This window comes from Schistocerca cancellata, chromosome 4, assembly GCF_023864275.1.
Source record: "Schistocerca cancellata isolate TAMUIC-IGC-003103 chromosome 4, iqSchCanc2.1, whole genome shotgun sequence".
Lineage (NCBI taxonomy): Eukaryota > Metazoa > Arthropoda > Insecta > Orthoptera > Acrididae > Schistocerca > Schistocerca cancellata.
The window spans coordinates 204,464,940-204,478,843 of record NC_064629.1 but is presented as its reverse complement, the minus strand read 5'-3'; positions in this window follow the sequence as shown (position 1 = coordinate 204,478,843).

Genomic DNA, 13,904 nt, shown 5'->3' with positions numbered 1-13,904 from the left:
CAGAGATTGGATGGCGTGTTCAGGTACAGCTGCCCATGCAGCTTCAACATGATACCACAGTTCATCAAGAGTAGTGACTGGCGTATTGTGACGAGCCAGTTGCTCGGCCACCACTGACCTGACGTTTTCAATTGGTGAGAGATCTGGAGAACGTGCTGGCCAGGGCAGCAATCATGGATCAAGACCTGGCTGCACGATCCGTTACAGCCATGCGTATAAGATGCCTGTCATCGCGACTGCTAGTGATACGAGGCCGTTGGGCTCCAGCACGGCGTTCGGTATTACCCTCCTGAACCCACCGATTCCATATTGTGCTAACAGTCATTGGATCTCGCCAACACGAGCAGCATTGTCGCCATACGATAAACCGCAAACATGTCCGAAAGAACAGATACCATCTTAGTAAAATATATATAGTTAAGGCTCACCGGCCACTTGACCATCTTCTTCTTCTTCTGTGCGAATGCACAAACAGTGCCCGAACTCTTACGGGAATCGGCTACGCGCCGCGACTAATGAGTATAATGGAGGGGAGCACTACGAATGTAGTGCGGGACAGTACGCTGAGAATGTGGGTTTCGCGGGAGGCGTGCCAGAGATAAATCCCTGCAGTCGCGCTATCCTATGTGTCCTCGGTGGCTCAGATGGATAGAGCGTCTGCCATGTAGGCAGGAGATCCCGGGTTCGAGTCCTGGTCGGGGCACACATTTTCATCTGTCCCCGTTGACGTATGTCAACGCCTGTAAGCAGCGAAGGGTGTTCATTTCACTGTAATCTCATTCTAACGAGCTGCTTGGTCCGAAAGAACAGGTACCATCTTAGTAAAATATATATGATTATGTTTGACAGGCGCTAAAACGGGCCCTGGTTGACGAAAAACTCAGGGCAATTAAAGTTAAGGAATTATTTTAGCCATTGAAAAAGAAGTGAACTGTGAAAATAATGAACTCTTAGCTTATTAAATATTTGTGACATAATGAGAAACGCGTGTTATATAGTGAAGCTGTGTATTACAATACGGTATATCTTTCAACACAAGCATATTATTCATGACCAGACGGAAAGTGTCCCTGTGAGAATTTCCGTTAGACACCTCAGGCAACAGCAGGACCTGTAAATACATAATAACATACGACAAATGGTATTAAGATGCAGTCAGCAGTCTCCACATGCCTTGTGAAGTAACGATCCTGACAAGAAGATGAAACGAAAATGTGGTACACACAGACACAGTCGCCAAATTTCCTTTGTTCTAAAAGTATCACCATATGTGAGACTATTTAGTCAAAGTATAATCACAAATTTTTGAAATTACCTAGAGTAACACGGTTAGATGGCAATTACATGAATATGATCTCATATGTTCTGAAAGTAGGTATTTTTGATTTTCAAAATATCCCTTTACGTGTTTACTCCAAAGAAAACTATTTAGCGTTGTGCCTCACGGACAAATCAAAGCACACTTATTTAGCTTTGTGTCTCACAGACAAATCAAAGATTTCTTTATTATTTCGTTACACATATCTTGGAAATTTAGCCTATTTTGTAATGTAAAGCAAATTTGTTACTTGAAAAAATAGAAAATGAAGCGCACATGATCACTGAGTTATGTTTACTTTTCCTACTTTTTTTTGTATCTCATTTCCTTGTTTACATAACGTAACGACATACCAAAGCGTGTATTATTCCTATACATAAAAATGTTTCCGACTGACGTCTTTTAATTTTTCATAAAGATACCGTTCAACACTCTGCTGTAGAAAGGAAGTTTCATTAGAAATATTCATATTGCAATATATCTTTTGTATATTACTTGAAATGTTTAACTGTATGTCCCAGTGGAATATACAACTATTGCAGTTTGAGTTATCACCTGTTCGCACAATCGTGAAATTATGCATAATATTTCTCAAATTTCCCGTTCGTGCATATATAGTGTTATCAACAGCGTGTGTTTTGAATACCTTATAAGGTCGTTACATGTGTTTCAGACAAATATTTCGTGCAAGATTCTCCGTTACTCACATTATTCGGAGAAAAGTGATATAGTGGACTCTTCATGCAATGTAACTTATGAAGGTAACTAAAGCATTTCACCACTGAAACTAAAAATTACGTTTTGCGACTCACTGTACTTAATATTATTTTCCGTTGATGGCTCTGAGCACTATGGGACTCAACATCTTAGGTCATAAGTCCTCTAGAACTTAGAACTACTTAAACCTAACTAATCTAAGGACATCACACACACCCATGCCCGAGGCAGGATTCGAACCTGCGACCGTAGCAGTCCCGCGGTTTCGGACTGCAGCGCCAGAACCGCTAGACCACCGCGGCCGGCTTTTCCGTTGAGATTTAGCGATGACGCTCTGATCGAAACGGGGTTAATACTACCTTAGCACACTCTTATGGACTTGTGTGCTTTTGGGAAAACTACGGGAATGTACGAACCATGACAGCTTATTTCGTATCCCATCTAACTCACCCTGAATGCAATTCAGATGTTTAACTGCTCATTAATTTTCTTGTTCGACCACTCTTGCCGGCCAAGTGGCCGAGCGATTCTAGGCGCTTCAGCCCGGAACCGCGCGACCGCTTCGGTCGCAGGTTCGAATCCTGCCTCGGGCATGGATGTGTGTGATGTCCTTAGGTTGGTTAGGTTTAACTAGTTCTAAGTTCTAGGGGACTGATGACCTCAGAAATTAAGTCCCATAGTGCTCAGAGCCATTTGAACCTTCGACCAGTCTTCAAACACACAAATCCGTAAGCTGGTCCTATGATTTACTAATCTGTTTAATTTTGATGTCCTTAATCGTACTATTTCGATTTTCATGCCTAATCTGCAACACTATTTAAAATTCATCTGCACTGTATCTGTACTCCGCAAGCCATCTTACGACGCATGGCGGAGGTACCACTGTCACTCCCCCCATTTCCCGTTCAAGTCGCGAATTGTGCGTCGTGAAGTATTGTTGGCAAGCATCTGTATGGGCTCGAATCTCTCCAGTTTTACGTCCATGGTCTTTTCACGAGACACCTGTAGTAGGAAGCAAAATGTTGGTTAGTTCTTCTAGTAACATACGCTATCGGAATTTTAACAGTAAGCCACACCATGATTGTCAACGTCTCCCTTGTAGGGTCTGCTACCAGATTTGAATAAGCAACTCCATGACGTTTCACGCTAAGCAAACGAACCCGCGACGAAACGCGGTGCCCTTCTTTGGATCCTCTAATTTTATGGACTCCTACAAGATAATGGTGTCGTACTGAAGAGCAACACTCCAATATTGGTCTTATTAGCATTTCATAATAACTTCCTCCGTGGATGAATTACACTTTCCGAGGATTCTTCCAATGAAGTTTAGTCTGGCATCCGCCTTTTCTGCAACTATTTTTCTGTGTTGATTTCGCTCTAAACCTCGCTGTTGCATATTCCCATATATCTGATGAATATGGCTATTTCCAGTGATTGTTCGGCAACGGTGTAATCGAACAATTTGCTAACAGTACACTGCCATGAGCAAAGAGTGTTAGTTGTTTTTCGTTAATCCTTATTCCCCTAGAGTTTTCTTGGGTTGGAGTATCAGAGCTGATGAGAATGGTTTTGGTGATAAAGAACTTTCTCCACTTTCCCTTCTTTCAGTTCTCAATTTTCTGGCATCCTGATATGTCTAATAGAAGCTGTATCATTGTCACATATGTTCTGCAGAAATCTTTGATCTAGAAACCTAATTCGTTTTGTTGTTGTCTTCTGTCTGGAGATTGGTTTAAGGAAGCTCCCCGTGCTGTTCTATCCTATACCAGCTGCTTCATCTCTCCATAACTACCGCAACCTACGTCTATTTGAACCCGCTTATGGTATTTCAGTCATGGTCTCTCTCTCTCTCTACAATTTTGATCAGTCACACTTTCTTCCAATACCAGGCTAACAATCCTTCATGCCTCAAGATATGCCCTATCAGTTTTTTTTTATTTTAGTCAAGTTTATCTTCTTTTCTTCAAGTTTTGGCATTAATTTCTTTTTTCTCCAATTCGATTCACTACCTCCTTGTTTTTTATTCGTTCTACACAGCTACTACTCGGCATCCATCTATAGCATCAGATTTCGAAAGCTTCTATCCTTTTCGTTTCTGAACTGATTATCATCCACGTTTCACTAACATACAAGGCTACAATCAAGGGAGATACGTTCAGAAAAGGTTTTTCGAACTTTTAAATTTATATAAAATTTTAAGAGATTCCTCTTTTCAGAAAGCTTTTCTTGCTATTGCTAGTCTGCATTTTATGTCATCTCTTCCTGCTGTCACATTTTTCTGCTCAAATAAAAAAAGTCACCTGCTACTTTTAGTGTCTCAATTCCTAATCTAATTCCCTCAGCATCGCCAGATTTAGTTCGCGTACATTCTGTTACCCTTGTTTTCTGTCAACGAGGTTCATCTGATAATCTCTTTTCCAGACATTACCCATTCCTTTAAACTGATTTTTCACTTCATTTGTCGCCTCCGACAGGTTTACAGTGACATCGGCAAAAAGCAAAGTATTTATTTCTTCTCCCTAAAATTTAATTCGCTTTCGAATATTCTCTTTGGTTTCCTTCACAGCTTGCTCATTGTAGAAACTGAATAATATTGAGGATAGGCTACAGCCCTGTCCTCCTCCTTTTTCAACTCTAGCGTCCCTCTAGTGTACTTACATTCTTACGAGTCCAGTGTGCATTCTGTACAAATTGTAAATAACATTTTGCTCTCTCTATGTTGTCCCTGATACATTCAAAACCTCAGGGAGATAATCCAGTCACCACCGTCAAAAGTTTTCTCTAATCTACAAATGTTATAAACGTAGGTTTAGCTTTCTTCGACCTATCTTCTAAGGTAATTCGTAAGGTCAGTATCGTCGCAAGTGCTCTTATATTTTTTGGAAACTAGACGTTAGCACCCCTCGTAATCGTGATCTACCAGTTTTTCCATTATTCTATAAATAATTAGTGTCAGTATTTTGCAGCCATGACGACTAAAACTGGCGGTTTTATGATATTCACACCTGTTAGTACCTATCTTCTTTGGATTTGAAATTATTACTTTCTCCCTGAAATGTGAGGGTAATTCACGTGGGGCACGTACCTTACACACCAGGTGGAATGATTTTGTCATGGCTCGCCGTCCCAGGGATCTCAATAACTCTGAGGAAGGGCTTAGTTTCGACATAGGTCTTCCAGTGCTCTATCAAATTCTTCTCGGTTCGCCTACTCCCTTTTCTGTTCTATAACATTATCCTCAAGTTTGTTCCCCTTATATAGATCAGCTATGTATTCCTTCCGCCTTTCACCTTTCCTTTCTTTGCTCAGTACTAGCTTGCCATCTGAGCTCTTGAAACTGATACGCTGCTTTTCTTTTCTCCAAAGGGCTCTCATTTTCCTGTTGGCGGCATCTATCTTCCTCTAGTTATTCACTGAGGTGACAAAAGTGATGGGATAGCGATATGCACATACTGAGATGGCGGTAGCATGAAGTAGAGAAGGGAATGCATTGCGAAGCTGTCATTTATACTTGGGTGACTCATGTGAAAAGGTTTAGGACAAGATTATGGCCGCGCGATGGGAAGTAACAGGCACTGAACGCGGGACTGTAGTTGGAGCTATACACGCGGGACATCCCATTTCGGAAATCGCTAGCGAATTCAATATTCCGAGATCCACAATGCCAAGAGTGTGCCGAGAATATCAGATTTCTGATATTACCTCTCACAACGGACAACGCACATGTCGGGCATGAATCCCATCGATCATTTGTGGGGCATAATCGAGAGATCAGTTCGCGCACAAAATCCTGCACAGGCAACACTTCCGCAGTTATGCACGGCTGCACGGGCAGCATGGCTCATGTCAGGTCGAGAGCAAATAACGAGAATTAACTATAGAAAAATTACATACACTCATATTTACCAATGATGAACGATAGCCGGCCGTTGTGGTCGTTCGGTTCTAGGCACTTCAATCTGTAACCGCGCTGCTGCTACGGTCGCAGGTTGGATTCCTGCTTCGGGCATGGATGTGTGTGATGTCCTTAGGTTAGTTAGGTTTGAGTAGTTATAAGTCTAGGGGACTGATAACCTCAGATGTTAAGTCCCGTAGTGCTTAGAGCCAGTTGATGCACGATAATTACATATAATCGACAACAAAGGAATATGTAAGTTTATGAACAAATTTCTGTAAAATAATTATAATCTTCCTAGTGTTATGTACGTTAAAACGTGTACATTATATATATATATATATATATATATATATGTGTGTGTGCAAAGCATTGTGAAAATATCTCAAATAATAAAGTTATTGTAGAGCTGTGAAATCGCTTCAATCACTTCTAATAACCCTGTAATGCTCACAAAATATATATATATATATATATATATATATATATATATATATATATATATATATATTTTGTGAGCATTACAGGGTTATTAGAAGTGATTGAAGCGATTTCACAGCTCTACAATAACTTTATTATTTGAGATATTTTCACAATGCTTTGCACACACATACAAACACTCAAAAAGTTTTTTTAGGCATTCACAAATGTTCGATATGTGCCCCTTTAGTGATTCGGCAGACATCAAGCCGGTAATCAAGTTCCTCCCACACTCGGCGCAGCATGTCCCCATCAATGAGTTCGAAAGCATCGTTGATGCGAGCTCGCAGTTCTGGCACGTTTCTTGGTAGAGGATGTTTAAACACTGAATATTTCACATAACCCCACAGAAAGAAATCGAATGGGGTTAAGTCGGGAGAGCGTGGAGGCCATGACATGATTTTCTGATCATGATCTCCACCACGACCGATCCATCGGTTTCCCAATCTCCTGTTTAAGAAATGCCGAACATCATGATGGAAGTGCGGTGGAGCACCATCCCGTTGAAAGATGAAGTCGGCGCTGTCGGTCTCCAGTTGTGGCATGAGCCAATTTTCCAGCATGTCCAGATACACGTGTCCTGTAACGCGTGAAACTTGCCAGCACGCGTTCAACCGTTTCTTCGCTCACTGCAGGCCGACCCGTTGATTTCTCCTTACAGAGGCATCCAGAAGCTTTAAACTGCGCATACCATCGCCGAATGGAGTTTGCAGTTGGTGGATCTTTGTTGAACTTCGTCCTGAAGTGTCGTTGCACTGTTATAACTGACTAATGTGAGTGCATTTCAAGCACGGCGTTTCTCGGCTCCTGTCGCCATTTTGTCTCACTGCGCTCTCGAGCGCTCTGGCGGCAGAAACCTGAAGTGCGGCTTCAGCCGAACAAAACTTTATGAGTTTTTCTACATATCTGTAGTGTGTCGTGACCATATGTCAATGAATGGAGCTACAGTGAATTTATGAAATCGCTTCAATCATTTATAATAGCCCTGTATATGCAGCCATAGGAGAAATGACGTACAGGACATAATATAGATTAAAGAATCATTCATAAAGTAAGTTATAATGTCCTTACGTCAAACTCACAAGTGTCACTAATATATCCAATGTATAACGCTTCCGTTTTAGATACTTAAAAGTGGCCTAAGGCCGACATGAAACAAAGAGAATGACAGCTGAAGACACCGCGAAATCGTTCGAAAAATTCATCGTAGCTGCAGACCCTATAGTACTGAAAATTATATAACGTTTCAGATAGTTTTGTGCTAAATATGTTGAGGACGACATCAGTCATCGAAATATTTTGCAGAAAAACTGAACTGACAGCCTGAATGGGCATTTGCAAATACATCTCGTAAAAGTCAGCACACCTTAAAATACCCACCGATCAAGATGATACGGTGATTAAGACGTTGCATTCGCATTCGGGAGGATGGTGGTTCAATTATTCGTTCGGCCATACAGATTTTTGTTTTCGTTTCCTCAAATACAGGAAGACAGATACTGGGATGGTTTCTTTCAAAAAAACACGGCAAGTTTCCTACCCCATCCTTGCCCAGTTAAAGCTTGTGTTCTAAGGACACCGTCGTCGACTGGGCGGTAAACTCTAATCTTCCTCGCTCCCTTCCTTCCTTCCTTCCAATGACCTCATCGTCTACGACACATTAAACCCTAACTTCTCTTCCAAATTCATTTTTTTTACCCTTGAAGTTAAATATGATGTAAGGCCACATTTAAAACCTTACAAACAAGTCCAAGCCGTTAGCCGAATCCACGACCTCAAGTTTACGGGACAGTGACTCTGCGAAATGCAGGAAGACCTGCAGATCATCATTACTAGGTGCAAAGACTGACCGCTAGGACTAATGTAATTCGGTACGAGTAAATACAAGGAAAGTTCTGATGTTTTTTATGAAGTATCGGTGACAGAACAGGAGTCACACAAAACTGTCAGATACATAGGCATACCCTAGCCGAGTGACTTAATGTGGAATGAAAAGACTAACCTAGCTGTAAGAAAAGCAGATGACCATAATTAGGTTCACTGATAGAATCCTAAGTAAGTACAGTTCATTTACAAAAAAATGCGTTTACAAAACTCTTGCTGAACCAATGACTCAGTGCAGTAGCTATTCTGAAACCAATAATCGATTAATCGGGGAGAGAGAGAGAGAGAGAGAGAGAGAGAGAGAGAGAGAGAGAGAGAGAGAGAGAGAGAAATGTAATGTATTGCGAATACATAGAAAGAAGGATCATTTATTGTATAATTATATGATAGCGGAACAAACACTGTTAGCAGTTACTTCTGTAAAATACACTCCTGGAAATGGAAAAAAGAACACATTGACACCGGTGTGTCAGACCCACCATACTTGCTCCGGACACTGCGAGAGGGCTGTACAAGCAATGATCACACGCACGGCACAGCGGACACACCAGGAACCGCGGTGTTGGCCGTCGAATGGCGCTAGCTGCGCAGCATTTGTGCACCGCCGCCGTCAGTGTCAGCCAGTTTGCCGTGGCATACGGAGCTCCATCACAGTCTTTAACACTGGTAGCATGCCGCGACAGCGTGGACGTGAACCGTATGTGCAGTTGACGGACTTTGAGCGAGGGCGTATAGTGGGCATGCGGGAGGCCGGGTGGACGTACCGCCGAATTGCTCAACACGTGGGGCGTGAGGTCTCCACAGTACATCGATGTTGTCGCCAGTGGTCGGCGGAAGGTGCACGTGCCCGTCGACCTGGGACCGGACCGCAGCGACGCACGGATGCACGCCAAGACCGTAGGATCCTACGCAGTGCCGTAGGGGACCGCACCGCCACTTCCCAGAAAATCAGGGACACTGTTGCTCCTGGGGTATCGGCGAGGACCATTCGCAACCGTCTCCATGAAGCTGGGCTACGGCCCCACACACCGTTAGGCCGTCTTCCGCTCACGCCCCAACATCGTGCAGCCCGCCTCCAGTGGTGTCGCGACAGGCGTGAATGGAGGGACGAATGGAGACGTGTCGTCTCAGCGATGAGAGTCGCTTCTGCCTTGGTGCCAATGATGGTCGTATGCGTGTTTGGCGCCGTGCAGGTGAGCGCCACAATCAGGACTGCATACGACCGAGGCACACAGGGCCAACACCCGGCATCATGGTGTGGGGAGCGATCTCCTACACTGGCCGTACACCACTGGTGATCGTCGAGGGGACACTGAATAGTGCACGGTACATCCAAACCGTCATCGAACCCATCGTTCTACCATTCCTAGACCGGCAAGGGAACTTGCTGTTCCAACAGGACAATGCACGTCCGCATGTATCCCGTGCCACCCAACGTGCTGTAGAAGGTGTAAGTCAACTACCCTGGCCAGCAAGATCTCCGGATCTGTCCCCCATTGAGCATGTTTGGGACTGGATGAAGCGTCGTCTCACGCGGTCTGCACGTCCAGCAGGAACGCTGGTCCAACTGAGGCGCCAGGTGGAAATGGCATGGCAAGCCGTTCCACAGGACTACATCCAGCATCTCTACGATCGTCTCCATGGGAGAATAGCAGCCTGCATTGCTGCGAAAGGTGGATATACACTGTACTAGTGCCGACATTGTGCATGCTCTGTTGCCTGTGTTTATGTGCCTGTGGTTCTGTCAGTGTGATCATGTGATGTATCTGACCCCAGGAATGTGTCAATAAAGTTTCCCCTTCCTGGGATAATGAATTCACGGTGTTGTTATTTCAATTTCCAGGAGTGTATCTGGGAGTATGCGTGCGGAACGATTTGAAGTGGAATGATCATATAAAATTAATTGTTGGTAAGGCGGGTACCAGGTTGAGATTCATTGGGAGAGTCCTTAGAAAATGTAGTCCATCAACAAAGGAGGTGGCTTACAAAACACTCGTTCGACCTATACTTGAGTATTGCTCATCAGTGTGGGATCCGTACCAGATCGGGTTGACGGAGGAGATAGATAAGATCCAAAGACGAGCGGCGCGTTTCGTCACAGGGTTATTTGGTAACCGTGATAGCGTTACGGAGATGTTTAGCAAACTCAAGTGGCAGACTCTGCAAGAGAGGCTCTCTGCATCGCGATGTAGCTTGCTCGCCAGGTTTCGAGAGGGTGCGTTTCTGGATGAGGTATCGAATATATTGCTTCCCCCTACTTATACCTCCCGAGGAGATCACGAATGTAAAATTAGAGAGATTAGAGCGCGCACCGAGGCTTTCAGACAGTCGTTCTTCCCGCGAACCATACGCGACTGGAACAGGAAAGGGAGGTAATGACAGTGGCACGTAAAGTGCCCTCCACCACACACCGTTGGGTGGCTTGCGGAGTGTAAATGTAGATGTAGATGTAGATGTAAAAAAAAGATCCACAGAAAAGTTGTGTGACTGGCCGTTGGGTTACGTTTTCAGTTCAGTTTGCTAACGGAATGCTTGGACTAAAGCGTATCGACAGCCGTTCTTCCTGCATACCATGTAAACGAAGAAAAGTGCAACTTTTCCGCAATTTAAAAGAAGGTGTCGGAACGAGTCTCGAATCCAATCCAGACCATTTCCTTTTGAGGGAAATGCTCATGGTCACTCTGACATACAGGCACGACTCATAACTCATTGTTCCAGTATCTTTCTCCTGCTCTTCCCACTGGCAGCGGGGGGAGGGGGGGGCTACTGTTACGTGCCTTGTGGTGGACTAACGGACTAACATTCCTGGGAGAATGGATATCATGGAGAACCATTGGATATTGGTTATTTCCTGAATTAATATTTTCGCCGGCCGACGTGGCCGTGCGGTTAAAGGCGCTGCAGTCTGGAACCGCAAGATCGCTACGGTCGCAGGTTCGAATCCTGCCTCGGGCATGGATGTTTGTGATGTCCTTAGGTTAGTTAGGTTTAACTAGTTCTAAATTGTAGGGGACTAATGACCTCAGCAGTTGAGTCCCATAGAGCTCAGAGCCATCCATTTGAATTAATATTTCACTGTGTAGTTGAGTATAAGTTGTTGTGAAGCTTCCAGAAAGGCTAAAGCTGTGTAAGATACTGGAGCATGGATCACAACCCTTGTCCTTCGTGAATATACCGCGGAGGAGCATCTGAATATTTTCGAATTTGGGAGAGAGATACTGGCAAAATGAACTTTTAGGCGGGTCTTAAGGCCAGGCTGTGTACCGCACTCAGAGAACTTCCTACGAATGACAAGGGTTCAAGGTTCGAATTCGGATAAGGTACACAATTTTCATCTGATAGTATGTTTCGTCTGGTGTAATGACGTATTATGACTTTCTGCTTTTCTGGAGGAAAACTGTTTTCTCAGTGAATCAGCACAGATTGAAGAAAAACCGCTAGTTGAAACAATGCATGCTTGATTCATACACGACACCCTGCAAACAGTAGATGTAGGTGAACAGGTAAATCGCATCTCCCTGCATTTCCGAAAGGCGTTCCACACTGTACCATATAATCGAATACAAACCAAGGCAAGATCGTACTGAGTATTTTCGAAAAAATGTGTCTAAGTGTAGGAATATTTGGCTGACAGAACCCAATATGTTACTGGACGGCACGTGTTGCGCAGAAACGGAAGTAACATCCTGTGTGTAACCAGAAAGAGTTATAGAACCTTAAATATTTTCAATATACGTAAACAGTTTATCCGACTAGATCGGCGGTACTATAAAATTCTTGGATGGCGATACTGCTGTGTACATGAAAATATTTTCGTTGGACGGTCATAAGAAATTACAGAAATATTTGGATAAAACTTCCAATTACTCAAATGGATGACCACTCTCCTTAAATGTGGACAAGTGTAAGATAATGCCTACAACAAAGAGAAACAACCCAATAGCATCTGGTTACAAGATTAGTGGTGAACATCCTCAGCACGCAACGTTCTATGAAGGGCGTTCAGTAAATAATGCAATGTTTTTCTGAAAGTAGATTGGTTTTATTCAGGATTCCAATACACCATATTATTCCTCACTCTTTTGGCTAAAAAACCATATTTTTCAATATACTCTCCGTACATTGCGACGGCCTTACACCACGTTACTGGAAGGGCCTGTATGCCCGCATGATACCTCTCTACTCGACGTCGAAGTCAACTCTTGTTGTGTCAATAACCTCCCCATCATCCATGTACTGCTTCCAGCTGACTGCATCCATCACTGGGCCACACATATGGAAGTCGGAAGCTGCGAGATCCACGCTGTAGGGTTGATGAAGAAGAACAGTCCAATGAAGTTCTGTGAGCTCCTCTTGGGTGCGCAGACTTGTGTAAGGGCTTGCGTTGTCATGGAGAAAGAGAAGTTCGTTTGCAATTTTGTGGCGACGAAGTCGCTGAATTTGCTGAGGATAGCACAACACATTAGAGACGTGAACGTTGCACGATGAGGGTGGACATCAAACAGAATAAACCCTTCAGAGTCGGCAAGACTTTACTGGCTAAGGGTGCGGCTTTGAACTTTTTCTTTGGAAGAGAGGTGATGTTGGCCACACTATGAATTGCTGTTTTGTTTCTGATTCGAAGTGATGTTTCATCGCCTGTGAGAATGTTCGACAAAAAATTGCCAAGAAAGCCTCTTAAAGCTTAAGCAATTACACACAGATGGTCCTCCGTTGCTCTTTATGGCCTTCTCTTAGGCGGTGAGGAACCCTCGGGCACACACCTTTCAGTACCCTAACTGGTGGACGAGTGTGTCAGCACTACCAACAGAGACGTCCAGTTGAGCAGCGAGGTGTTTAATAGTGATCTGTCGATCACTACGAATGAAAGTGTCCGCACGTTCCCACACTGCAGGAGTCACAACTTTGTGCGGCCGGCCAGCACGCTCGGGATCGGAAAGTTTTGCACGACCTTGTTACGATAATGACAGACCCCGCGCCCAACGACTCACCATGCTTTCATTCACTGACAGGTCTCGGTAGACATTCCGCAAGTGCCTATGAATATCTGAGGTGCTCTGGTTTTCCGCCAAAAGAAACTCAGTCACGGCTCTCTGCTTGGAACGTACCTCCGCTACAAATGCAATTTTGAAGGCTACGTAGACCGCCGCTACCAATCGGAACTTCATGAAACTGTAAGGGCTGAAGCGAGAATACCCCAAGATGTCCCACAACAAATTCCGCACTTTTCAACCGAAAAAATGCCGAAAGAAAAATGAGCTGCGTTACTTATTGTACGCCCCTCGTACAAGTAATTAGTGGTAATACTAGGGAGTGATATGAATTGGGTAGATCACGTAAGACCAGTATTAGGCAAGGCGGATGGAAAACGTACATTTGCTTGAAGGCATCTGGGAAAATGCAGTGCAGTGTAGTTGGAATTTTTTGTACAGTGATAGCGGGCAGTGCCAAGAACAACATACGAGAAACCCTGACTGGTGAGTGGTAAGTATCGGGGTGGGTGTGCATTTGAAGGTATCTTTTGTGCGTGTTTCTTGAATAACTCGAAAACTGTGGTCTGCATCGAAGACTTACCCCAGTAAAAAATTTAACTATATTAAATTGCATACA